Source organism: Tachyglossus aculeatus, chromosome 11 (genome assembly GCF_015852505.1).
Source record: "Tachyglossus aculeatus isolate mTacAcu1 chromosome 11, mTacAcu1.pri, whole genome shotgun sequence".
NCBI classification, from domain to species: Eukaryota; Metazoa; Chordata; class Mammalia; order Monotremata; family Tachyglossidae; genus Tachyglossus; species Tachyglossus aculeatus.
The window spans coordinates 59,208,320-59,234,801 of record NC_052076.1 but is presented as its reverse complement, the minus strand read 5'-3'; the positions used below and the strand labels follow the sequence as shown (position 1 = coordinate 59,234,801).

Sequence of the window (26,482 nt, the reverse complement as noted above, 5' to 3'; positions counted from 1 at the left end):
TAAGCACTTCACAAATGCCGTAAAACAAACAGTAAGACCTTCCAAGAGATCATCCATGGTAATGTGTGTACTTTTGTAAGAGCAGGACAAAAACAAGAAAAAAGCAACACTAAGCATGGGGATAAGCAGACTGCTGTCAACATGGCAGGAGGAGGAAAGGCAACACAGAACAGACTATACCCAGAATCCTCTGCATGTTCAAGGTGACCGGTTTTATTAGCCAAAATATTCCTCCTCTCTCCACACTCCCTTTGGTGCTAGTAGACTGCTTCACATCAAGATTGTGCTCAGAGGCCATAATTAAGGACCCACATGCAACTCCCTGTTTTCCATAGGAAGTGGTGACTGCTTGCCAATGCCCGGGTATTAAATTTGCACATCTCAGTTCCATTATTTTTCTGTTCAAGACAGGATTCCAAAGTGAAATAGCAAAAAACCTGACATCTATTAATACAGTAGTGAGCTGCAATAGGACCTTAATTAGTGACACCCACCTCAGGAGCACTTTGAGGCAGCAATTCAGAGGCCAGATGTTTTTCCAACCCAGGGGCTCATTGGCACATGACAAGAGACACTCTATTTTCAGTAAAATGCATTACTCTTATTCTTAATTGCAAAGATCCCATCCTAGGAAAACAAGGTACATGTAAAGCCTCCCATTGGTATAAGAGGTTTTTTTGGTGTGTGTTTTTCTTCCAGGGATTGACTGCCAATGTCTACTTGCTAAACGACATTGAAGATGGGGGTGGTACATAGCGAAGATGACAAGCAGGCAGCCCACTGAAGGGCTAGGAGCAGCAGCAGAGAAGATGCGCTGGGTACAGCCATCTTGTGTGGGCACTAAAGGAAAAGGTCAGGAGCCTCAGGCAGAAGAGTGTGTATGGAAAGAGTTCTCCAGCAGAAGTGAAATGCTTCTGACTGGAAAATTAGCACACAATCCAAGGAACAAGTGGGAAAGGGAAATACAACCTCTAAATGCAGGGCTCAAAGCCTGGGCAGGACCAATCCATTAGTCATATTTTTTGTGTGCTTACTGTATTCAGAGCACTGAACTAAGCACTTGGAAGAGTAATAATAATAATGATAATGGCATTTAAGTGCTTACTGTGTGCTAGAGAAGCAGTGTGGCTTAGTGGCAAGAGCAGGGGTTTGGGAGTCAGAAGTCGTGGATTCTAATTCCAGCTCTGCCACATCAGCTGTGTGACTTTGGGTAAGCCACTTAACTTCTCTGTGCCTCAGTTACCTCATCTGGAAAATGGGGATTAAGACTGTGAGCCCCACATGGGACAACCTGATTACCTTGTATCTACCCCAGTGCTCAGAACAGTTCTTGGCACCTAGTAGGTGCTTAATAAATACCAGCATTAGTATTATTATTACTAAGCACTGGGGTGGATACAAGCAAATCAGGTTGGACATATGTGGGGCTCACAGTCTCCATCCCCATTTTACAGATAGGGTAACAAGCACAGAGAAGTTGACTTGCCCAGGGTCTCACAGCAGACATGTGGTGGAGATGGAATTTGAACCCAGGTCCTTCTGACTCCCAGGTCTGGCTTTATCCATTAGGTCAGGCTACTTACTGTGTCCAAAGCACTGTATTAAGCACTTGGGAGATTATGATATAACAGAGTTGGTAGACAGATGTGAACATAAGTGCGATGGGGCAATTAAAAGGTGCACCTCCAAGTGCAAGGATTGTGCAGAAGGAAGATGGGGTTGAGGAGGTGAAGGCTTTGTCATGGAAGGCCTCTTGGAGGAGATGGGATTTTAATAAGGTTTGGAAGGGGAGAGAGTGACCATCTGTCAAATATGGAGGGAGTTCCTGGCCAGAGGCAGGATGTGGATGAGGGGTCAGCGGTGGGATAGATCAGATCAAGTTACAGTGATAAGACTGGCAGGATTTGGTGACAGACTGAGTTGAGTGAGAGATAATTCTAGAATAATAGGGACTTTTGAAATAGGGAGGATGGTGGTACTGTCCACAGTGATGGGAAAGTGAGGAGGAGGACACAGTTTGGGTGGGAAGGTGAAGAGTTGTTTTGGACAAGATAAGTTTGAGGTGTTGGCAGGACATTCAAGTAGAGATGTCCTGAAGGCAGGAGAAAAATATGAGCCTACAGAAAAGGAGTAAGTTGGGAATCATCTGCATAGAGATGGCAATGGAAGCCAGGGAGCAAATGTGTTTTCCAATAGATGGGGACCCAGAACACAGCCTTGAGGGATTAGGCCCTCTGATTCTCAGGTCTGTGTTCCTTCCATGAAGCTAAACTGCTTCATAAGTCCTGATGCGACAAAAGACATATGAGTGTGAAGAGTGTGGGGCTGCAGGTGGACACTTTGCCTGATGGAGAAGCTTTGGCTTGGCATTTTTGTGCTTATCTTATGGAGTCTGAGACCCAAACTGAGATGTACAGGAATAGAAGAGCCAGGGAAAACCATTCAGAGGAGGCCACATTTAGGCAATTGCTACTCTGCTTGAGAAGATGGAGGCCAGGATAATAATAATAATAATGGCATTTATTAAGCACTTACTATGTGCAAAGCACTCTTCTAAACACTGGGATGCTTGCAGGATCCTCCAGCCTCCTCAGCAATTAAAAGCACCCTTGGTTGTGGACATCCAAATCTTTGTATGAGCTTCATGCGTGAGACCAACTTTAGTGCCTTTTTGGACATCCAAATCTTTGTAAGACCTTCATGTGTGTAGCCAACTTTAATGGCTTTTTACTGGCTGGCTGTGATTTTACAGACTGTTGGCAATCCTGGCTCCCACATTGCCTCTCTACTACACAACACTACCACAGCATCCAAACACTTTAGCACTCACCCATTCCCCTGTAGCATCTATACCCACATCTTCATGCTCTATAGAGTAATACCCTCATTATTATTATCATCAATCTCTCCCATGGGGTTGTAAGCTCCTTGAGTGCAGGGACCACGTACTTTAGTTCTATTGAAGTCTCACAGGAGCTTAGTACAGTACTCTGCACACAGGTGTTCAAATAAATACTACTAATGTAGCTGATAATCATTACACAAGTCACCTGTTGGGGAATTAACAACATGTCACATCCACAAGTCAACCTAGGCTGCGAGAACCAATTTTAAGTTGGGAGAAAATTCCCTGTTGCTATTTCCAGAAGAATCAAGTACTTCCACTAGAAATCAGATTTTAAAACCTCACTTTCAACAGTAATGTTCAGTAAGCCTGGCCTCCAATTTCTTTTCTTTTCACTGTAGCTATTTAAGTGGGGCAAATCATTAAAACTGGCCCTTGGTTTCAGAGATCCAAGAAATAGCATTCTACCCAAAGGCCTGATTATTTAAAAAACAAACAATAATTTTATAAATAAATTCTGTAAAGCTGTTAGTATTTCTTCTGGCATTTTGAATCCAGTTCTTTCTAAAAGGGCAGAGATAATTAAGCTTGAATAGTAGTTATTTTTCTTGTTTTTAGTGCTAATTATAGTAAAATCATCTAAATGTCACCTTATCAGATGAATGTGCCAGGGCAGCCAACATAAAAATCAAGCTATAAACACCTCAGCTGCAAGATCCGAAAAAGAAATGTAACTTTGGTGTTAATGTGAGTAAGCATTTGTACTTTATCCAAAGAGCATACCATGGTATTACTGGGATCAGGGCCACAGAGAAAGAGAGAGTGGGAGGATAAGGGCAATTGCCCGAAGCCTCTTGTTTTCTTAAGTCTCACATGTGGCTCAGTGACAGCGTTACAAATTGGTAAAGTCTACTCCTGTAGCGGGGGACTGAAGAGGGAAGGGAGGACAGGCAACATTGTCCTCTGGGTGAAAGCAGAAGAAGGGAGCCTGGGGGAAAAAAGGGCAAAGTCACCACCATTGGTTATGGATGGCGGATTCTGCATCCATTTCTTCCAGAAGGCTTCTACCCTACCTAGCCCCTGTGCTACCAATAATAACTGTGGCATTTATTAAGCATTTACTACGTGTCAAGCATTGGGGAAGATCCAAGATAATCAGGTAGGAACCAGTCCCTGTCCCATATGGGGTTCACAATTTAAGTAGGAGGGTGAACAGGTGTTGAAGAAATTAAGTGGACTTGCTCAAGATCACACATCTGACAAGTGAGAGTGCGATTGGAACCCAGGTCCTCTACTAGGCCACACTGCTTCTCTACTGCTGCATCCCCACAGCTTGAGTCAGGGTGCCTACCGTGGATTAAACCAGGAGGGCCTGTCTTGTCACCACAAAGCCAGTCCAGAGACAAAGCTACTTGTGGAGGGGGGAAATGGGAGAGGCGCAACAGGCATGTCTGGCAAAAACCATCATCTCAGCCCCCATCCAACCCTCATGCTAGTGTTTGGATGAGTACAATACAGTCGTCAGACATGGTCCCTGTCCACAAGGAGTTTACAGTCTACAGGGGGAAACAGACATTAAAGTCAATGATGGATACAACCATAGGTGGAGCCGAGGTGACTGTCAAGTGCCTAAAGGGTACAGATCTAAGTGCATAGGTGATGCAGAAGTGAGAGGGAGTAGGGGAATAATAATTTTGGTATTATGCAGCATGAGAAGCAGCGTGGTGTAGGTGAAAGAGCACGGGCTTGGGAGTCAGAGGACGTGGGTTCTAATCCTGGCTCCTCCACTTGCCTGTTGTGTGACCTTGGGCAACCCACTTAACTTCTCTGTGCCTCAGGTATCTCATCTGGAAAATGGAGATTAAGACTGAGCCCCACATGGGACAACCTGATTACCTTGTATCTACCCAGTGTGTAGAAAAGTGTTCAGCACATAGTAATCATTTAACTACCATAATTATTATTATGCACTTACTATGTGCCACACACTGTTCTAAGCTGGGGCAGATACAAAATAATCAAGTTGGACACAATCCCTGTCCCACATTAGGGCTCAGTGTCTTAACCCGCATTTTAGTGAGGAGGGAGCAGAGGCACAGAGAAGTTAAGTGGCTTGCTCCATATCACACAGCAGACAAGTGGCAGAGTCAGGATTAGAACCCAGGTCCTCATTCCCAGAATTGTGCTCTATCCACTAGGTCATGCTGCTTCTCTGAGGGCTTAGTGAGGGCTTAGTTGGGGAAGGTCTTAACCAATCAAATTGATTTAGCTTTAACTGTGTGCAGAGCACTGTACTAAAGGCTTGGAAAAGGACTCTTGGAAAGGTTGGGATTTTAGTAAGACTTTGAAGGGAGAATGGTGGTTTGTCAAATGGGTGTCTCAAGGATATAAATACACACCATCTGGTGGTCATGGTCTTGAGCACTGAGTGTGCTTTTCTTTGATCCCCCAAAGATCCCTAAAACCTCCCCCTGCTCATCTCCATGTGCCCTCCCTCTTCAACTCTCCCATCTTTCCCAGCAATATCTCAGAAGGTAAAATTCCCTCCTACTCTTGAAATCTAACCCCTCCACCTGTGCCTCTGACCCCATCCATTCTCACCGTATCAAAAGATACTTGCCCCTCCTTTCTTTTCCACTCTCTCATTGCCATCTTAAACTGTTCACTCTCCAATGGCTTCTTCTTCACTGCTTTGCAAAATGCTCACATATCCCCTATCTTAAAAAAGGAACAAATAAAGAAAAAACATCCCTTGAGCCAGGGCTCCCTCCAGTTATCACCCCATCACCCTCCTATCCCTCTCAAAACTCCTTAAGTTATCTACCCCAATTGCCTCCACCTCCTCTCCTTCACTTATCTTCTTAAGCCCTTCCAATCTGGCTTCCACCCACTTCCCTCCATTGAAACTGCCCTCTTGAAGGTCACCAATGATCTCCAAAGGTCACCACTTTTTTACGGAACTTGTTAAGTGCTTACTGTGTCAAGCACTGCCTTAAGCACTGGTGTAGTTCCAAGTTAATTAAGTCAGATAGAGTCTCTCTCCCACCAGGGGCTCACAGTCTTTATAGGAGGGAGAACAGGTATTGCGTCCTCATTTTTGGTTGAAGAAACTGAGGCACAGAGAAGTCAAATGACTTCCCCAAGGCCAGACAGCAAGCAAGTGGCAGAGCCAGCATTTGAACCCAAGTCTAAACTTGCAGGTTTGTGCTTTTTTCACTTGTCCAAAAGGCTGTACATGAAATCAAGCCAATATTGGCTTTGAAATCAACCCTCAAAATAGTGGTGATTAGAAGGAAGAACTAGCCTCTGATCCTGCGTCACGGGTGCCGGAAAACCCAACTGGAATCCATATCATGCAGTTTTGCCTTTTGGGGATCTGTTTATAACCTAAGGGAATCAAATATAACTTGCTTTTTAAACCCTCTGGATAAGCAGTCTCTGCTCACAGTTGATTGACTGATTTCTGCCATCTATACAGATGGTTCATGGGGAGGAAGTTCCCCAGCCAGCCCCACACCCTCACAGGAATCTACCACTCCCTCCTCCACAAATGCCCATCAACAGAACAGAGGGAAAGAGACAGGGAGAACACAGTGCAGGAGAAGAGGGACAACAAAGCCCACTAGAAGCACAAGAAAGACAAAGCAGGGTTGATTGTTGATCTTCTCTTGGGACAGAGCAGGAGGAAAATGAACAGGGAAGAGGAACAAACCCAGGAGAGTGCTGAGAGGACTCCTGTCATTTAGAGAGATGCCTGACATTTTTGTCTAGTCTCATTTCAGCCCACACATCCAACTCCACTCCTTTCCCTGAACTATCCTCTCTGCAGAAAGAATGCATTTCCTTAAAGGCCAAAGGAAAGCCAAAGTGGAGCTGTTTGCACACTGTACACAGGGAGCGCAAACATCAGATAATCTCCCATGAAAGGGAGACATTAAGTGAATGCCATTCCACACAGAACTGAAGCCTCTTGAAAATGAAATTTCAAATGGCAGATCTTTCAGGCTGTCTGACCACCTGCACGCAGTTAATGAATAAGTAATAGGGCCAAATTACAATAGTCACCGTCAATTTCTAACGGATGAAGTCTGCCTTCAGCTAAAAAAAAATACCCCTGCCTTTCATTTAATTTACCTTGAGAAAGGATCAGTGAAATCCTCCGAATGGAAGCCAGTAACCATTTTGATATTCTATTAGCTTGTCAGAGAGGAAAGAGAAGAGCTTTGACGTGAGGCAAAGAACTTCAACGCAAGCCCGTTTAACATGACTCGAAAAAGGAACTAAACCGACACTGGGGCACTGGACAGTGTTCACCATCAGAAACTCTGGGCATTAGAAGGGAGGAAGAGAAAGTAAAAAAAAGCCATCATTAGACTCAAGAGATCTAGGAAGTACATGGAAGGATGACATGAAAAACCAAAATAAAGAGCAATTAGGTTAGGTACCTAACATCAGTTCTCAGCCTCAGGGAAGGAACAGCAAATAAGGAGAAGAGGACCAGGACAAAGGAAAATGATTTTACCTAGCCATGCTAGTTGAAGGACCTGGGACAGGCACATGCTTTACTCGTGACCCTTCTTCAGTCTCAGATACCACCTAACCGAACTATTTTGACAGCAAAGAGATAGTGTTGGCAGGACAGTTGCAGAGAAACAGATACAACACTGGACACTTCTGAGCAGTACTGGGCATGTAGTTGGCATGCCAGGGAACCTGATGTACCCCTTTCTAGCACATGCACTTGGTGTTCCAATGTCTGCCCTAAGATTGTTTAATAAATGCTCCATGGCTAATCCTTTCATGGGGCTTTAGATTATTTGCAAATAGGATGAGAAACACTGTCTGCCTTTACCAGAATGCTCAGAGACACCAGAACAAGAATAATGAGCATCAATTGATGGTATTTGAGAGCTTACTGTGTGAAAGGTGGTGGTGGGATGGAGGGGGAAGAAGAGGATTCAGGGATAATCCTATTCACAACCTCCCAAAATTTAAGGCTCTGAAAACATGAATTCTCAGCTTGGGGCGATCAACTAACTTTGGATCCTGAAGAAACTGATAAGGGGAGAAAAGCAAAACTTCCCCCAAGTAGTTAAGCTCTTAAGTATATGTCAGTTTATTTGGAGCACTTATTTTTATTAATAATAACTGTGGTATGTGTTAAGCTCTTACTATGTGTCAGGCACTGTACTAAGCACTGGGGTGGATACAATCAAATTGGGTTGGACACAATCCCTGTACCACATGGGGCTCACAGACTCATTCCCCATTTTACAGATGGGGTAACAGGCACAGAACTGAAGTGACTTGCCCAAGATCACTTAGCAGACAAGTGGCAGAGTCAAGATTAGATTATTTTTTCCATTTTTTTTGCTAACATTAGCAGTCATACCTATGCCACTTCTTATCCTCCTAGACAATACTCTATGGGCAGGGAACTTGTCTACCAAATGTGTTATACTGTTATACAGTGCTCTGCATACAGTAAGCACTCAGTAAATACCATCGATTGATTCTCATTGTGTGTATAACAGTATGTATCTTTCCAAATCAAGGGTGCTATTTGAGTTTAGAGACTGGGTCTTCAAGAACTTAGTAAAGTGCTCTGCACAAAATAAGCACTCAATAAATACCAAGGATTAATTCTATTTTAAACAAATAGAGAAGCAGCGCAGCTCAATGGAAAGAGGACGGGCTTGGGAGTCAGAGGTCATGGGTTCTAATCCCCACTCCACCACTTGTCAGCTGTGTGACTGAGGCAAAGAGAAGTTAGGTCACTTGCCCAATTACCTCATCTGTAAAATGGGAATTAAGACTGGGAGCCCCACATGGGACAACTTAATCACCTTGTATCCCCACCAGCACTTAGAACAGTGCATCACACATAGTAAGCACTTAATACCACCATTATTATTGACAAAGTGATCTTAAGCACTTCACACAGTTGTTGATCATTACATAGTGATGGAGTTTTTCCTCATCAATTCTTAAAATAAAGGCTAAACTGTTTTTAATAGAGAGCACGGGCTTTGGAGTCAGAAGTCATGGGTTCAAATCCCAACTCCACCAAATGTCAGCTGTGTGACTTTGGGCAAGTCACTACTTCTCTGTGCCTCAGTTACCTCATCTGTAAAGTGGGAATTAAAACTTTAAGCCCCCCATGAGACAACCTGATCACCTTGTAACCTCCCCAGTGCTTAGAACAAGTGCTTTGCACACAGTAAGCGCTTAAGAAATACCATCATTATTATTTCTTTTCTTTAATGGTATTCGTTAAGCACTTACTATGTGCCGAGTGCTGTACTAAGCACTGGGGTGAATATCAGGTAATTAGGTTGGACACAGTCTAAGCCCTACATGGGGCTCACAGTTTTAATTCCCATTTTACAGATGCGGGAACTGAGGCACAGAAAAGTAACTTGCCCAAGGTCAAACAGCAGAGGCAGGATGAGAACCCATGGTCTTCTGACTCCCAGGGCCACACTCTCTATCCACTAGCCCACGTTGCTTTTCTGGGGCAGTGTGATGGGGGTGTCAGTGATGGAGGCCCTGGGTCCCACCCCGGCCCTGCCCCTTATACCACCTGGTCCCACCCCACACCATCACATATGCTCTGGGCCTTGCCTCTCCCCTGGCCCTGTGGTCCCCCTGGTCCTCTTCCCCTGGCCCCAACCCTCACTTTCCTGCAAACTAACCTTTTCTTGGCCAGCCATGTTGAGGATTTATGGGGCCTTAAGAAAATCAGCAACAGAGAGACCCATTTACACCCCCCCACAAAACACACAAAAGTTAGAGAATGAATCAGAATGTATACATACGCAACACCTTCCATCACAAAAATATCAGCAACATTTGACTCTGCTGGAGAAGCCAGTGGAGCACAATAATCCATGATCCAAGGAGAAATAAGAACATGATCTAGAGTCCATAAAGATAAAAAAACTAACACTTTCAGAGAGTAATGATTACTTGAAAGTTTGAAACTGAACTTTCTGATGTTGAGAAGTTTTCCAATCTATTTTCTTAAGATGTAGTTTATAATACCCAAGTATCAATCTTAAGTTACTGTGAATGTAATGACTGAGGGAATAGAATTTCACGCCATAGAAGAGACTGACATATCCCTCTTCAATCAAAAACACCATTCAGGCTCCTGCCCACGGCCCTCAAAAGACCAATACTATCACACTCCTTTGGGCCTAGTGTGGTCCCAGTAAGCCAGCCAGCAACAGCCAGGCCCCTTCCACACTTGCAGATATATATCACAGAAAAAAAATATATTTTTTAAACACTAAATACATAGAATAAATATGGCCAATGTGTAAAGCTTATGGAATCATTCAAAATAGCAACTTCTTTCCATGAGACCATTTGATTTATAAATGATTTTTCAGAAGCAGCATGGCCTAGTGGGTACAGCACAGGCCTGGGAGTAAGAAGGATCTGGATTCTAATCCCAATTCCACCACTTGTCTGCTGTGTGACCTTGGGCAAGTTGCTTAATTTCTCAATGCCTCAGTTACCTCTATATGTAAAATGGTGATTAAGACTGTGAGCCCCATGTAGGAAGTGGATTGGATCCAACCTGAGTAATCTGTATCTATCCCAGTATTTAGTAGGGTGCTTGGCAAATAGTAAATGCTTGAATACCATTAAAAAAAAAATCCCACTGCACCTTACTGCAAGTACTAGGGAGCCTTGAGTAACAATTGGCTCAGCATCCTCACTAAAGATGGTGCTGAATCTGGGGTTAGTTGGCACCATTTTCTCTGCAGTAACTTCCTCCCTGCATTACATGTGCAATTAGGTGGAAGGGAACTCTGGTCATATAAACCACAAGTTAGTAACACCATCGGCAAGGATTAGAGGTAACAGATCAACTTTCCTTCATTGGAAAGATGCTTAACTTTCCTTGGCACTTAGAACAGTGCTTGACTCTAGTAAACACTTAAATACAATCATCATTATTATTGAGCCTTTCAGCTGGGGGGGATGGGGGAGGGGAGGGAAAGATGACCCTGCAAATGTAGTGTGTCTTTGTCTATGAAGGAAGTAAGCATCTTGGTGGTGGTTAGGAGAGCAGCTTAAGTAAGCATCAAGAAGTCCCGAGTAACTGGAGTGGAGAGGAGATACACAAAGCGGCATTTTAATACTGTCAGGACTCTCACCCTGCATTACAATGGCAACAAAGAGTGCTGGCAAAGCATTAGTCAAACTAGAAGTGAAGAACAGAAGGAATAATGCAAAAGGGACTCTGGAGCCAGTTATGCCTGACTTTGCTAAAAAGGAAAAGAATTGCTTACACTTCAAAATAAAGGAATTGCACCCTTGTGAATGGAGATTTAGAGTAAAAATGAAATAGGAAAAGCATTACAAAATAGCCCCCAAATGGACTAACAGCATAAAGAGTGTGTTCATGTTCTCCTCCCTACTCAGACTGTGAGCCCTAGGTGGGACAGGGACTGTGTCCAACCCTATTATCTTGTATCTAACTCAGCCCTTAGAACAGAGCTCGACACACAGTACATGCTTAACATATACCATTATTATCATTCTCACACCGAGATTGTTGATAAGCACAGAGACGTTTAGCTCCCCAATTCCTTTAGGTCCATTCCGAGGAAGGAAGGAGCCTGATCTCACAACTGAGTAAGGTGCTTCTCACAAACTCTGGATCGCATTAAGAGCCAGATGGATTTTGAGAAGTCATCAGACAAGGAGGATTCAAAAAGGAATTCAACAAAGGTCAGATGGTCAATCTGATGGGCTCTGATTGAAAGGGCAAGGTAATCCTATCTGCCACTCTGTTTCTTATTGATTATTAAAGTATTTGGGTGCACTCACATGCAAAAAGTACACAACAATACAGGTATGGGTTTTTCTGAATGTGCTCTAATGAGATAGTTGTACTTCAAAAGCCTCCATTCACCACAACCAGATTCAGGTGCCCATCTGTTTTAGACTTGGGGGAGCTAAGACAAATGGTTACAAAGACTATATACTAGCTTCCACATCTAGGTCCCCAAGTTAGATGATGACCCTTGAAATCTGACACTGTTTCCATCCAGTGGACAGGATTAGCAGAAAGGAGTTAAGTAGGCACAAGTGCTCATTGGATGGCCAGATGGCCCTTGAGAATACCAGGCGAGGAGGCACACGATACCAAGTGTTACACCATGGAAATGTCATATGCCCACTATGAGCAGGGATTGTCTCTTTATTGCTGTATTGTATTTTCCATGTGCCTACTAGAGTGCTCTGCATATAAATAAGCATTCTATAAATACAATTGAATTGAATGAATGAATGTGCAGCACTTTACAAGTGCATGACTGGAGTCACCTAAAGCATTTTTTTTTTGAGAATACCCCTGGTCAACCCCCTCTCTTGTCCCAGGACTCTGCATTCCCTCATAGGTCCCTGTGAATATGGGCATTGCTTCCAAGCCGGGGACCTCAGCGGCAAGAGTCAATATAAAGAAAGGCTGAATGCTAAAAATGAAAAATATGGGGCATAAAGGGATCTGGAACCACACTCATACTGGCCAGAAAGACCACCTGTTGAAAAACAGGGAAGCAGCACAGCCTAGTGGACAGAGCCTGGGCCTGGAAGTCAAAGGATCTGGGTTCTAATCCCAGGCTCTGTCATTTGTCAGCTGTGTGACCTTGGGTAAGTCACTTAGCTTCTCTGTGCTTCAGTTTACTGACCTGGAAAATGGGGATTAAGTCCTACTCAAATGGAGAGCCCTAGGTGGGACAGGTACTGTATTCAACTTGATTATCTTGAATCTAGTCCAGTGCTTAGAACAGTACTTGGCACAAAGTGCTTAACAAGTACCAGAAAAGAAACAGACTATCCAGTATAAAACCAGGAAATTGGTCCCTCAACATGCTTCACACTGGATAGCTCTATTTTTTTTAAGGCTTTAAAAATAAAAGCAAGCTGTAAATACATTTTCTTCACTTGAAGAAATAAGATAAAGGCACATTTTCAGCACCCAGTCAAAAACACAGAACTCAGAAATTCTAAGTTGTACATGTTGAAGGGAAAGGAGGCAGAAAAAAAAGTTGATTTGATAGGTCTGTTATAAAAGATGTTTTGTAGAACTTCCATCAAACTCTAAGCTCTGGGGAAAACACGTTGTCTTAAGTCCTCTATAATATTACAGAATGTTCAGTTAGCATTAATCCAAAATACTCCAAGGGAAATATATATAGTTCCTCGTGAATCAACTGTACCCTCAATTTTAAAGCAACTTCACTAAGAATTGATCAAGCTAATGGGAAACTTTGGGGGCAGGGGCTGAAATGTCAACATTTTTATTCAGGATGACAGGGGTAACACACATATAGTGTTCAATCTTCTCACATTCAAGCTCCCAAGTGAGAGATCTAAAGAAATAGGGAATTAGTAAAATGAAGTTGCCCAAGTACCTTGTTACTTAATTCAACTTCATGCTGCCTCTTAGAATAAGTCTATTTCCATCTCTAACTAGCCTCTTTCTTTACCCAAATCAGGCCTGTCTTACACTGCTTTCTTACGTATTCCACAGCCCATTCTGCTTCAGGAGCAAACCTTTCTGACCAGCTAGGAGCTTCTCTAAGCCGGTCAGGGGAGGAATCCTCCTCTATACTGCTAAGAGAAGCTGAAGAGAGCCGTGCTGGAAACCTGAAGGTGAGAGCAGGATAGCATGTCAACATACAAGTAGGCCTTCCCACAAAAACCACAAAGGGATAAAATGGACACAACTGTGATTCTATTGGGTGGAGGGGCCTTGTAGGAAGATCCCTGGACTGGGAGTCTGGTTCAACTGCCTGCTCCACCAATGGTCCCTCTGAGGGACTTTGGACATGTCATTTAATCTCTCTGGGCCTCAGTTACTTCATCTGTAGAATGGGAGAAGATATTGTGCACCTTGCATGGGATAGGGACTTGAGTCCAAAGTCATAATATAGTCTCTGCCCCAGGGCTTAGCACATAATAATCACTGAATACCTTAAGTATGATTAATCCAGTGGGAATTTAGAAATCACAGTTCCTTCCCTAAGACTACATTTAAACTATTGCAGGACCGTCATGATTGTTTGAATAATTACTACTATGTTTCAGATGAAAGGATCTGTTTAGAGACCATTATGAGCCTCATTTTGCAGGTGAGGGTGATGGGAGCCAAGACTGAACAATCAGGCAGGGATATTCAGTAGGCAGAATCAGCCGACATGGGCAACTGCCTGGGACGCACAAAAAGTACACTATCTTGCCAAGGCCAATCCTAGGGTCAGGCCAATTATACATCAGGGAGAGAGAGAAAGGGGTATAATGTTTAAGGGCAGAACTTCCTTAAAACTCCCCTACCTACCCAGCAACTGACACTGTCCTGTGAACAGTGTCCATCTCATCTCTCACAGGGATATTTGGGACAGTCAGTTGAATTCATTGAGCACTTACTGCACACAGAGCACTATACTAAGGGCTTGGGGATGTAGAAAAAACAGACACATTCCCTGTCACAACGAGTTTACAGTCCATAGCCAAAAAGGCCTTAAGCCTAAAGGGGCCCCATCTCTCCCAGTGAGCAAGATTTGAGGGAGTTGCCACCGAAAAGCACAGGAGTAGAAAGAGCAGGGACAGAAGAAGGAGGTTCCAATGACTGAGGCTTGTACCCCACGCCTTTGTTGCCATGTGTCGGCAGCTTGTTGGTGTCACACTAACCATCAGGCTTGAACTTGTCTCAAATGTCCCCTGGAGGGGTGGGAAAGCAGTGGTGGCAGTCTCACTCATTCATTTAATCATATTTATTGAGCGCAGAACATTAAGAGCTTGGGAGAGTACACAACAGACATTCCCTGTCCACAAGGAGCTTACAGTCTAGAGGGGGAGACACACCTTAATATAAATAAATTGCAGATATGTACTTAAGTGCTGTGCGGCTGAGAGGGAGTGATGAATAAAGGGAGCAAGTCAGGGTGATGCAGAAGGGAATGGAAGAAGAAGAACGGAGGGTTTAGTCAGGGAAGACCTCAAGGAGATGTACTTTCACTAAACCTCTGAAGGCGGGGCAGAGTAATTGTCTGCCAGATTTGAGGGAGGGTGCTCCAGGCATTCCTGTACAAGCAGTGGAGAAGGAAAGATTTTAGGGCAGAACTTCTGCTCTGTAAACCTCCCCATCTCCCCCTTTCCCAGGAACCAGTGGCTGGTTAATCAGGGTGCCTTTTCATTTACTTAGAGCCCTGAGAGGAAGTCAGGGGTTGAGTCAGATGCCCAGCCTCTGTTCTAACCAGTTCACAAGTCACCAGTGTGGATAGAGAATGGATTATATAATTTGATGCAAGAAATTCTGAACCTCCATGCACACTGCCACACATTTAGGGAAGTAGAAAGAAATGAATATTTAAATGTCTATGAGGTTCCAATCTAAATGCAGTGACAATGTTAGCAATTAAGGATTTTCACTAGATCCCTCTTTGGCATAACATTTAACAGGAAGATCCCCAAACTGCTAGAAACATTTCTAAACTAGAAATTTTTACCTGAAAAATATGAGTTAATAAAACAAAGACTATTGTTAGCAAGATGGGGATTAAGACTGTGAGCCCCACATGGGACCACCTCATTGCTTGTATCTACCCCAGTGCTTAGAACAGTGCTTGGCACATAGTAAGCACTTAAATGTCATTATTATTATTATGTACCCAAATGAGTCTTTCAGAAAATTTGCAGGGGAAGGAACCAGCTTTAATGGCTACCTGAAGTTACAGTTTTACAGAGATGTTTGACAGCATATCTAGTGTGGTCAAATAGACCTTTTCTTGGGGGGGGGGGGCGAGGTGGGGAGAACCAGCCCTATCTATGATAATTATCAAAGGAGCAGGATTCAGCCTAACACCAACTTAAAAAGTGATACAGTGGCTGGCTTCTATGGAGAGACAACAGCAGGAGTAAAACTTCATAAAGATTATGCAATGTTTTAGGCCTGACAATATCATTCATGACACCACTGACTGAATGTACCAAGAGGCAGCAGGACCTGAGCTACAATATTAAAATATTAAGCCAGAAATTTTCACAAGAGATCAAAACTATCCTCATTTCATTAAACTTGGATTAAACCATGGCACTCCAAAAAGTAGCCTCCTCTCCAAGGACATGTATTAACCCACCTTTTAAAGAACCAATACATTTGTCTTCAGACAAAGTGGCTGAAAGGTCTGCTTCTCCAACCTTTCGTTCATTCAATCGTATTTGAGTGCTTACTGTGTGCAGAGCACTGTACTAAGCACTTGAAGTACAAGTTGGCAACATATAGAGACAGTCCCTACCCAACAGCAGGCTCACAGTCTAGAAGGGGGAGACAGAACAAAATAAAACATATTAACAAAATAAAATAAATAGAATAAATATGTACAAATAGAGTAATAAATACGTACAAACATACATACAGGTGCTGTGGGGAGGGGAAGGAGGGGGAGAGGAAGGAGGGGGCTCAGTCTGGGAAGGCCTCCTGGAGGAGGTCAGCTCTCAGTAGGGCTTTGAAGGGAGGAAGAGAGCTAGCTTGGCAGATGTGCGGAGTGGGCAAATGAGTTCACCAAGGGAGTGAGTGTAGATAGAGAACAGAAGGGGACCAAGAACTGCCCCTTGAGGAACCCCTACAGTAAGGGGATGGGAGGGGGAGGAGGAGCCCACAAAAGAGACTGAGAATGAACAGCCGGAGAGATAAGAGGAGAACCAGGAGAGGAGAGAGTCTGTGAAGCCAAGGTTGGATAGCGTGTTGAGGAGAAGGTGGGGGTCCACAGTGTCAAAGGCAGCCGAGAGGTCGAGGAGGATTAGGATAGAGTAGGAGCCGTTGAATTTGGCAAGCAGGAGGTCACTGGTGACCTTTGAGAGGGTAGTTTCGGTGGAATGCAGGGGATGGAAGCCAGATTGGAGGGGGTCGAGGAGAGAGTTGGCATTGAGGAATTCGAGGCAACGCGTGTAGATGACTCGTTCAAGGAGTTTGGAAAGGAATGGTAGGAGGGTACCACTGACTGATGGCTACCTCCCATCAATTGCAAAGTATCATTCATGGTGGAACTATTCATTTTATATTCATTTCATTCATATAAGCTTTAATTCTATTTGTTCTGACAATTTTGACACCTGTCTACATGTTTTGTTGTGTTGTTTGTCTCCCCCTTCTAGACTACGAGCCCACTATTTTATTTATGATGTCATAAAGGATAAGATGGAAACCCTAGCATAATGAGTCTGTAAGAATGGTGTACAGGAGAGTGAAAAGTGAGGACTATAAATGATAAACATGGTCAAAACAGAGCCATCTCTGTGTCTGAGGAAGAGACAATAAGCATTCAAGAGCAATTGAGCCAATGATGGAAATTGTGGAAAATAACATAGGCCTCAAAAGCCAGGAAGTCCCAAGCCAGTCTGTCAACTAAGAGGGCTGTGGGAATCAGTGGAGCTGAACTGCAGCACTCTGAAGCCCATTTTTGCCAAACTCCATCAATAAGATTATTCAGTCTCACTGCTGTCCCACATGAGGGACAAGCCTATTAAACTCAATGGTGTTCTCCCCATGGAGACTCACTGTCACTCCAGATCAGTAGCTCCTCATACTTCCTGAGACAAACCTTCCCTCCCATTCTTCTTTTTTACAGTCTGTTTAGGAGGGCCATCAAAAGCTGGTATTTTGGGCAGAGATTCAGCTTTGAAGAGCCAGTTGGAAAGCCTCCACGTAGCTCGGCAGTGGCCCAGCTAAAATGCCAGGCGGCAGCTGTTCTAGAGTCCATGGAAAAAGGAGCTGGCAACCTCATTCCTCCTTTCAGATGGCCCAAAACACCAGACTTGGAATGGCCTGTTAGCCCTGGGAGGTAGTTCATACAGAGACGGGATTAGGCAACTCAACCAGACCCAAGAGGCTGACGCTTCAGAAGAGCTCAAGACCTGGGGTAAGGAACTTTCAAGTTCATCGTACTTCTTAGAAGGTGGGGGTTTAGGAGCTCAAACCAGTCAAGCACCTATCCCTGGGTCAGTCTTTTTGGTCGGCTAAACACCCACTGCTCCTGTTTCCCAGGGTCCTGGATGCAAAAGCCACAGCTCATAAGGCAGAGGTGGAGAACCTGGATTTAGCTCTTTCACACCTCACAAACGCGAGAGGCTTGAGCAGCCATGTCAGGTAAAAGTCTAGAGAGTATACAGCCGTATAAAACTGGGGCCTTCAGCAAGGGTGGTCAGCTGTCCCACAGGGAGTTCTTTGAAGGGGAAGGAAACCAGGGAGACTTCCAGTAGCTTCCTTCAGTGAAGACCTGGGGCCCTGAGGAGGGAGTGCCAAGCAGAGCTCTCCTTTAGAACTGCAGTCTCCAGGTCTTGGGTACACTTCCCCCAGGGTCCCTGAGCAGAGTGGGATGAAGCAAGAGAAAGATTGGGTTAGGAGTGGCATTTTGTAGTCCTGTAATTCCCTCCACACATATAGCCTGCCACTCCAGACACCTATCCCTGCCCCTCCCTTACTATTCTGAACACAGCTCTTCTCATTTCTGATATTAGCATTAGAGGACATTTTCCAATCCAGAGTATGAAATATCACCAAAGGCCAAGGCTGCAGAGAAACCACATTTGAACATTTCACACTATGACACACAATCTCTTCATTCTTCACCTGCCCCTCCTTTTCCCTTACAGGTCATTAAATGTTCTTCTAAAGACATCATGAAGTCCAACACAAAAGGTCAATCAGTTGAATTTATTAAGTGCTTACTGTGTTCAGGGCACTGTACTAAGTACTTGGGAAGAAGCAATATAACAGCATTGGTGGGCATATTCCCTGCCCACAATAAGGTTCTTAATCCAACATTTATCCATTTTTCTAAAGGGGGGAAAAAAAAGAAAGGGGTCTCCCATGGAACTCTGGAAACCAGTCCAGAGGGAGATTACACAGTTCTACCTCCATAATCCTTTTTTTAAAAAAAAATGGTATTTAAGCAGTTACTGTGTGTCCAACACTGTTCTAAGCATTGTGTTAGGTACAAGTTAATCAGGTCACAGAGTCCCTGTCTTTGGTGGGGTTTACAGTTTAAGTAGGGGAAGAACAGGTATCCCCATTTTACAGTTGAAATTGAAAAGTTATGTGACTTGCCCAAAGTCACACAGCAAGCAATTTCCAAAACAGGGATTAGAACCCAGATCCTTCTGACTCCCAAGCCCATGCTTTCTTCACTAGGCCATTCTGCTTCCCTTAGCAAGTGATCCTCCATACTGCATGGACTGCCCAAAATTTGGTGACTTGGAGGTGACAAAAGCACCATGGAAAAATAAAGATGAGGAGCAGTGAGGCCTAAAGGAAAGAGCGTGGGGCTGGAATTCAGAGGACCTGGGTTCTAATCCCAGCTATACCACTTGGCAGCATGGGACCTCAGGCAAGTCACTCAACTTCTCTGTACCTCAGTTTTCTCATCTGTAAAATGGGAATTCAATACTTGTTCTCTCTCCTCAGAATATAAGCCTCACATGGGACAGGGACTGTGTCCAACCTGATTATCCTGCATCTACCCCAACACTTGGTAAAGTCTTTGGCCCATAATAAATGCTTAGCAAATGCTAGAGTTATTAATACTGGAATATCTATTCATTTCACAGTGAAATGCCACTTTGAAAACAAGAAAGTAGCCACCTTAGTGTGGTGGTCTTTGCTGCCCCTCCTCCCCACAACCAAATTGGGCTCTTCACATGGCAAGACAATTACATTATTCTGGCATGGGAGGCTCACACACATCTGGTTTGCAGTATGTTTTACTGCACAAAATACCTGTAATCAGTGCCTGGGCTTGTTCTGTCACTTATAATTAAAATGACGCAAATTGTAGGAGTAGCATTAATTAGTGAGACTGAAGACAAAACATGAGGGGCAGGCAAACTGGCTTAAGTAAAAGCCCTGTTGCCTAGCATAGAGCTGCCCTCACTCTCCTGGAAATGAAGATTTTAAAATTACAGTGGTCCTACTTCAGCAGGAGGCACTTGGGTCCACATTTTACCTTGCTCAGAAAAAGCTGGAAGACAGATAACCCTGAGAGCCCAATTAACCTAGACAAAAAACAAATATCTCCCACTCTATTACCTTCTCTCCCTTCACCTCCTTCCTGCAACCATCTAGCCATTCCCTGCAGGAGAAGAGGGAGAGATTGGGATTGGTCTCTTATGGGAGAGGGGAGAAACAGGCCTGGCTGAGCAGAAGAACCCACCCTGTCAAAACCGTGTCTATTTACTCTCCAAGCACTTAGTACAGTACTCCATGCAGAGTAAGCACTCCATAAATAACACTGATTGACTCACAATATACAAAGCAGCCTTCAGATTCTACCAGAGAAGTTAACCAAAAGCCAGGCCTGGGTTTCCCTGTCTTTGTGGAATTTCTCCATACCTGACACTGGCTCAGAACTTGCTGGGGAAGGGGGCAGAAGATATGTGGCCTGGTGGACAGAGCAAGGGCCTGGGAATCCAAAGGACCTGCGTTCTAATCCCACCTCTACCACTTGTCTGCTGTGTGACCTTGGGCAAGTCACTTAATTTCTCCGGGCCTCAATTAACTCATTTGTAAAATGAGGATTAAGTCTGTGAGCCCCATGTGGGACAGGGACTGTGTCCAATCCAATTTGCTTGTATACACCCCAGCACTTAGTATAGTGCATGTCACATAGTAAGCACTTAAATGCCAACATTATTATATCAACTGTTGCTGATTCCAATCTTGCAAAGAAGAACTAAAAAAAGTCACCAAGACCCCAAGAAACTCATATCCACCCACCCTCTTCCTAATATGAGGTAGGCAGGGAGTTATAGATCCGTGCCAATGGAGGACTGCTGGAGATAAAGACACCTTGGCCCTGAGTCAACAGAGACTGGAGAGTTACCGTCTGCAGGTGCTGCAGAGGAAATTAAACGAATGGAAACTCCTTGGAAGCTTCTCAGGAACAGATGCATGCTGGCTCACAGCTAATGAAACCCTTCCCAAGTGAATGATGAACTTGGGAATAACCATTAATTGACTGCAAATGAATTCAGCATCTACTCATTGTTGGGAATCTACCCCTGCACCCCAACTCCTACTAGAACTACCAGGCAACTTGCTTTTCAGGAGGCCAGTTTACTCCACCAAAAGGCTATCGGAATACACCCACCCTTCAGCTCACCTCCAGGCAGCTGTGCTACCTTATTTAATACATGACCTAAACAAGTCTTCTTGCTCAATAGCATCCCCGGCTGATTAATAGTCAGGCTGCTTAGGGTGCCATGGTCACTCTGGTAACTCTAATAATAATAATAATAATAATAACAATGGCATTTATTAAGTGTTTACTATGTGCAAAGCACTGTTCTAAGCTCTGGGGAGGTTACAAGGTGATCAGGTTGTCCCACGGGGGGCTCACAGTCTTAATCCCCATTTTACAGATGAGGTAACAGGCACAGAGAAGTTAAGTGACTTGCCCAATTGACAATTGGTGGAGCCGGGACTTGAACCCATGAACTCTGACTCCAAAGCCCATGCTCTTTCCACTGAGCCACGCTGTTTCTCTAATGAGTCAACAAGAATGTGACAGGAACAGAAAAAAAGTCTTCAGTCCAATGAGAACGGGACATTGTTCTAGGGAGCTTTGGGCAGCACCTTAAAGAGAAATGCACTCATCTTGTAGACTGTAAACTCTCTGTGGGCAGAGAACTTGTCTAGCAGCTCTGTTGTAGTGAACTCTCCCAAGCGCTTAGTGCAGTGCTCTGCACACACTAAGAGCTCAGTAAATACCATTCATAAAGACTATGGAAGACAAAGATTTCATTCTCCAGGAGGCCTTCCCAGACTGAGCCCCTTCCTTCCTCTCCCTCGTCCCCCTCTCCATCCCCCCCATCTTAACTCCTTCCCTTCCCCACAGCACCTGTATATATGTATATGTTTGTACATATTTATTACTCTATTTATTTATTTTACTTGTACATATCTATTCTATTTATTTTATTTTGTTTGTATGTTTGGTTTTGTTCTCTGTCTCCCCCTTTTAGACTGTGAGCCCACTGTTGGGTAGGGACTGTCTCTATATGTTGCCAACTTGTACTTCCCAAGTGCTTAGTACAGTGCTCTGCACACAGTAAGCACTCAATAAATACGATTGATGATGATGATTCTGAAATTCTTTATGGGGACGACTCAAGGAATTTGAGGCCAGAATCAGACTACACATTCTACACCTCAGTTAAAGTGTCTAGAGCACTGGACCTTCAATTCTCAGTGCGGAATACCTTCCCAATACTAAGTTGTATAAGATGCTAATTTGTTTTTAAGTAGTAATTCACTCTGACCAGAGCTCACAGAAACAGTATCAACCCCTACTAGCCAAATTATAGTCAAGCCTTGCTCTAGCTCGTTGTTGGACAGGGAATGTGTCTTTTATTGTTATATTGTATTTTCCCAAGTGGTTAGTTCAGTGCTCTGCACACAGTAAGCATTTAATAAACGATTAAATGAATACAGAATGCCTGTCTTCTGAGAAGGATCACAAGACTCCCTGCATAACTTGACTCATTAAATCTCAAAAACCTCTTCCCTTGCAAGTTATTAATCCTGGACTTAAAGGCCAAGCTATAGAATTGAAAGGATCCTCTCAGACCAGGCTTCTGTAAGCTTGTTATGGGCAGGGAACATGTCCGTGAATTCTGTTGTATTCTCCCAAGAGCTTTAGTCCCAAAAGGAAGGTAGAATGAGGCAAAGGGAATGTATTTTCTACCCTGAGCATACGTGGGTGGCTAAGGCCCAACAGAAGCTCCCTTCTGTCTCCTTGTCATGGAATTCCCCCCAAAGTGCAGCACAGCCTAGTAGATAGAGCACGAGCCTGGGAGCGAGGAGAACCTGAGTTCTAATCTTGGCTCTACCACTGGCCTGCTGTGTGACCTTGAGTAAGTTGCCTAGTTACTCTGTACCTCAGTTACCTCATCTGTAAAGTGGGAATTAGGACACAGTCCATGTCCCACATGGGGCTCTCAGTCTTATCTGATTAGCTTGCATCTATCCCAGTATACAGCACAGTGCTTGGCACATAGTGCTTCAATACCATATTTAAAAAAGTGCAGAGTCCAGGATTCCCACTCATGTCCTTGTGGCTTTATGCCATTATAGGAGATGCAGTTGGGAGGGCATACAAGCTGCATGATAATCTGCAACTAAAAATGGAGAGATCCCGAGTATTTCCCATAGATCAGAAAAACAGAGCTGTACATTTGAAAATATTTAATTGGGAAGGAAAATACCATACAACTGCTCTATAGAAATTGGAGATGGAAAATTGCAAATGCTCTTCTAAAGTGGACAATTAAAAATCCTTTTCAAGTGATGTTCTTGTTTCTTTCTATCCACTTAGCATTTGGGTGAAAATGCATTTGAGCTGATATTTCCCATCTACGCACTTTAGAAAACAAATGGTAGAAATCAACAAATCAGTGCCATTTATTAAGTGCGCACTTACAGAATGCAGGGCACTGTACTAAGCACTTGGGAGAGTACAATAGAGTTAGTAGACACAATCCCTGCCCACAAGAGACTTAGCTATAGTAGATTCAGCACCGTGCACCAAAACATGGAAACATCCGCCAAGGATTAAAATATAGTTGCTCATTATAGGTACCCACAAATTGGGGACAGAATGATCCAGAGGAAGGGGAGTGATCCTGTTTCTGTTTTACTATTACACAAACAGTGATACACACCATATCCCTAACTCAAAGGGGTATGGTGAAGACCAAAAGATCAGACTTGAAAAGTTAAAATGTGCTATACAAAATTATTGTAAGTTGGAATAAAACTTGCCAAGCCTGCTTCAGTGGACTGTATTTAGGAATAGCACTATTATATTTGTGAAGTGCTTACTATGTGTCAAGCACTGTTATAAGTTAACCAGGTCAAAAATAGTCCCTGTCCCACATGGGGCTCATTCCCCACATGGGGAATTCCTGGCTTATGCTCTTTCCCCAGGCCATGCTGCTTCCCTTGAAAGTTAATTTTGAGTTAAAAATTGAGTTTTCAAGGAAGGAAGAATCCTAGAGAGATAGTGCAAAGCCCCCTGCCAACCTGCTCATGAACAGAACTAGGACTGACTCACAAATGAGCTACTCATCTACCCTTCTGACAAGCAGCAAGGTACATGACAGGAGCTCACCAGAGAAGAAAACTGGTTTAGAACAAAGGGATGGCAAGGGGCTGGGGAGGACAAAAAAACAGGAGTGTATCAGGTAGTATCACGTGTTTAAATCTCTGCAGCAAGAAATAATTGATAATAAACAAAAAGTAAACCCCCTTTATGCCACATCTCACACAAATTAAATACACTACTAATTCACTAATGAAACTGGTAAGCAGCACCTCGTGGCCTTAGGCTGTGAAGGCTATAATTTGTACATTAGCCTGGAATAATTACACTCCATTTCAGAAACAACACACAAGAAGGTGGAGAGCATTTAGAGAGCTTCATCTTCATATTTCAAATGTCCCTAGTTAAGATGAGCCATGATATACACCTTCCAGGAATGCTGGGAAAGGCAGCAATGAAACCGACAGCTATTTTCACATGATAGTCTCCTCCTCTAGCTCCAGCTCCTGACACATATCTCCAATACTGCAACTGTAACTTAATTGTCTGTGCCCATTTGGGGAAAAAATGATCATGGATAAAAACCCCCACACAATCCCTTGTCTTCCTTTTTTGGCAATAGCTTCACACTTCCCTCACCTCCCATCAAACCTGTTTGCTCAAGCTACTTAACCAAAAGCAAAATGGGCTGTCAGTTTCACCTTTTCTGCTCATCCCAGCCCAATCTCAGCTATAGGTGTGAAGTGGGAAATGACCATAGAACTCAAAGTCTTAACTTGTACCATCCTCTTCCTGCCAAGCAAGTGGGCCTATCATCTCTGAACACCTGAAATGGAACTTAGGGGGTGAGACCATTAGCTTTGCCCCATGGCTCTAAGTTCACCCACAGCTGTGGCAACAAGTTGGCAGCACCACTTCAGATTTGCCCCAGGGCCAGATACTAGACTTGCCATTTCTCCACATCCAGATTCAGGTCAAAAGAGCAAATAAAATTGGTTTAATTGACTTTCTAATCCCCATTTCTCCTCCTATGACTATGGCCTCCTCCTCCTTCCCATACTTCTTTGCTCTTCCATCCCTCACTTGCTCTGCTTACCCCCAGAACCAGAACTAAGCCAAAAAGGGTGAGAGGGTGGGGGCTTGTCCTTTTCTTCCCACATCAGTCAAAACACATTATAATGTCTGTTGTCTCAAATAGTAAGCTTCTTAGAGGCTGGAGTATGTCCTATATACACACCATGCACTGGATCTACCCTACTGAAGGGTTAATCCTTATTGAATGATAAAGAGAATTGGTACTAGAGAACACACCAACCTTAAGAGTTTCAGGAAAGAAACTAGTTCATGACTAAACTATTCCATTTGATCTTTTGGCACCTAATATGTTTAGTAACAAAAATAAATTTAAAATAAGATGGTTGAAAAGGTACACGTGCAGAATTAAAAGAAAAAAAAAATCTGAATTCTCTTTTCAAGCCCTACAGAGTCCAACCTCATTAGGTTAGAGATGAGACAACAAGGAACGTGACAATTCTGATGGTGCCAGAGCTGCATGAGGTCTGTGGTTTCCCAGGCCTCTCCTTTCATGACTCTTCCAGGCCCTCTCCTGAGAGCTTAATCCAATTTCCAAGGAGAGCGACAAAAACACCAGCTTTAGAAGCATACGGAATGTAATGAACAGAAACAACCAATTTCTTCAAACGCCAGGATGGAATGAAGGAATAAAAGGTCCACGAAAAGGCTTGGCTGGAGAACCCCAACCAGACCCTCTTGGCCCTAGCTCTGAGAAAGGTGTGGGACAAGTCATTGGGTGACTGAAAGGAACTTCAGATTCTGGTGCCTCTGTGAGGAGGAGAGGGGACTGTGGAGACATGAAAAACTAGGAAGAGAGGGGACAAGAGTAATAATAACAACAACAATGGTATCTGTTAAGTGCTTAACTATGTGCCAGGCACCATACTAAGCACTGGGATGGATACAAGCAAATTGAGTTGGACACAGTCCCTGTCCCATATGGGGCTCACAGTCTCAATCCTCATTTTACAGATGAGGGAACTGAGGCACAGAGAAGTGAAGTGACTTTCCCAAAGTCACACAGCAGGAAAGTGGCAAAGTCAGGATTAGAACCCATGACCTTCTGATTCCCAAGTCTGTGCTCTATCCACTTCACTATGCTGCTTCTGCTAAGAGTAAGAGTAACTGAAATAGCCATGGGATTTCTAGTTCATGGGATACTTGTTTAGGAAATTTGTGGAATTTTGATGGCGGGGAGAGAAACACCTGGCAATAAAATGTAATTCATTGCATCTGAAACAGTATAATGCTCAGATAAGTGGTTTTGGGCTATTTTTAATAAAATCATAAACTCCATTTATAGTTGGCAATTTTTTGACCAATATGAACATTTAGGTGTTAATAATAAAAAGATTTAGGTATTTTTCATTTTGTGAGGTTTTAAGGATCATTTATGCATGTGAATTCCTGTCAGGCATTCCCTCTATATTGCCTTGAACAGATC

At 43.7% G+C, this 26,482-nt stretch overlaps 1 protein-coding gene across 1 annotated transcript in view; it reads right to left on the bottom strand.

The window, feature by feature from the left end:
* The window catches only part of PEPD (peptidase D), a 291,828-nt gene that overhangs the window by 243,730 nt on the left and 21,616 nt on the right, over nucleotides 1–26,482 (bottom strand). The window lies entirely within an intron of this gene.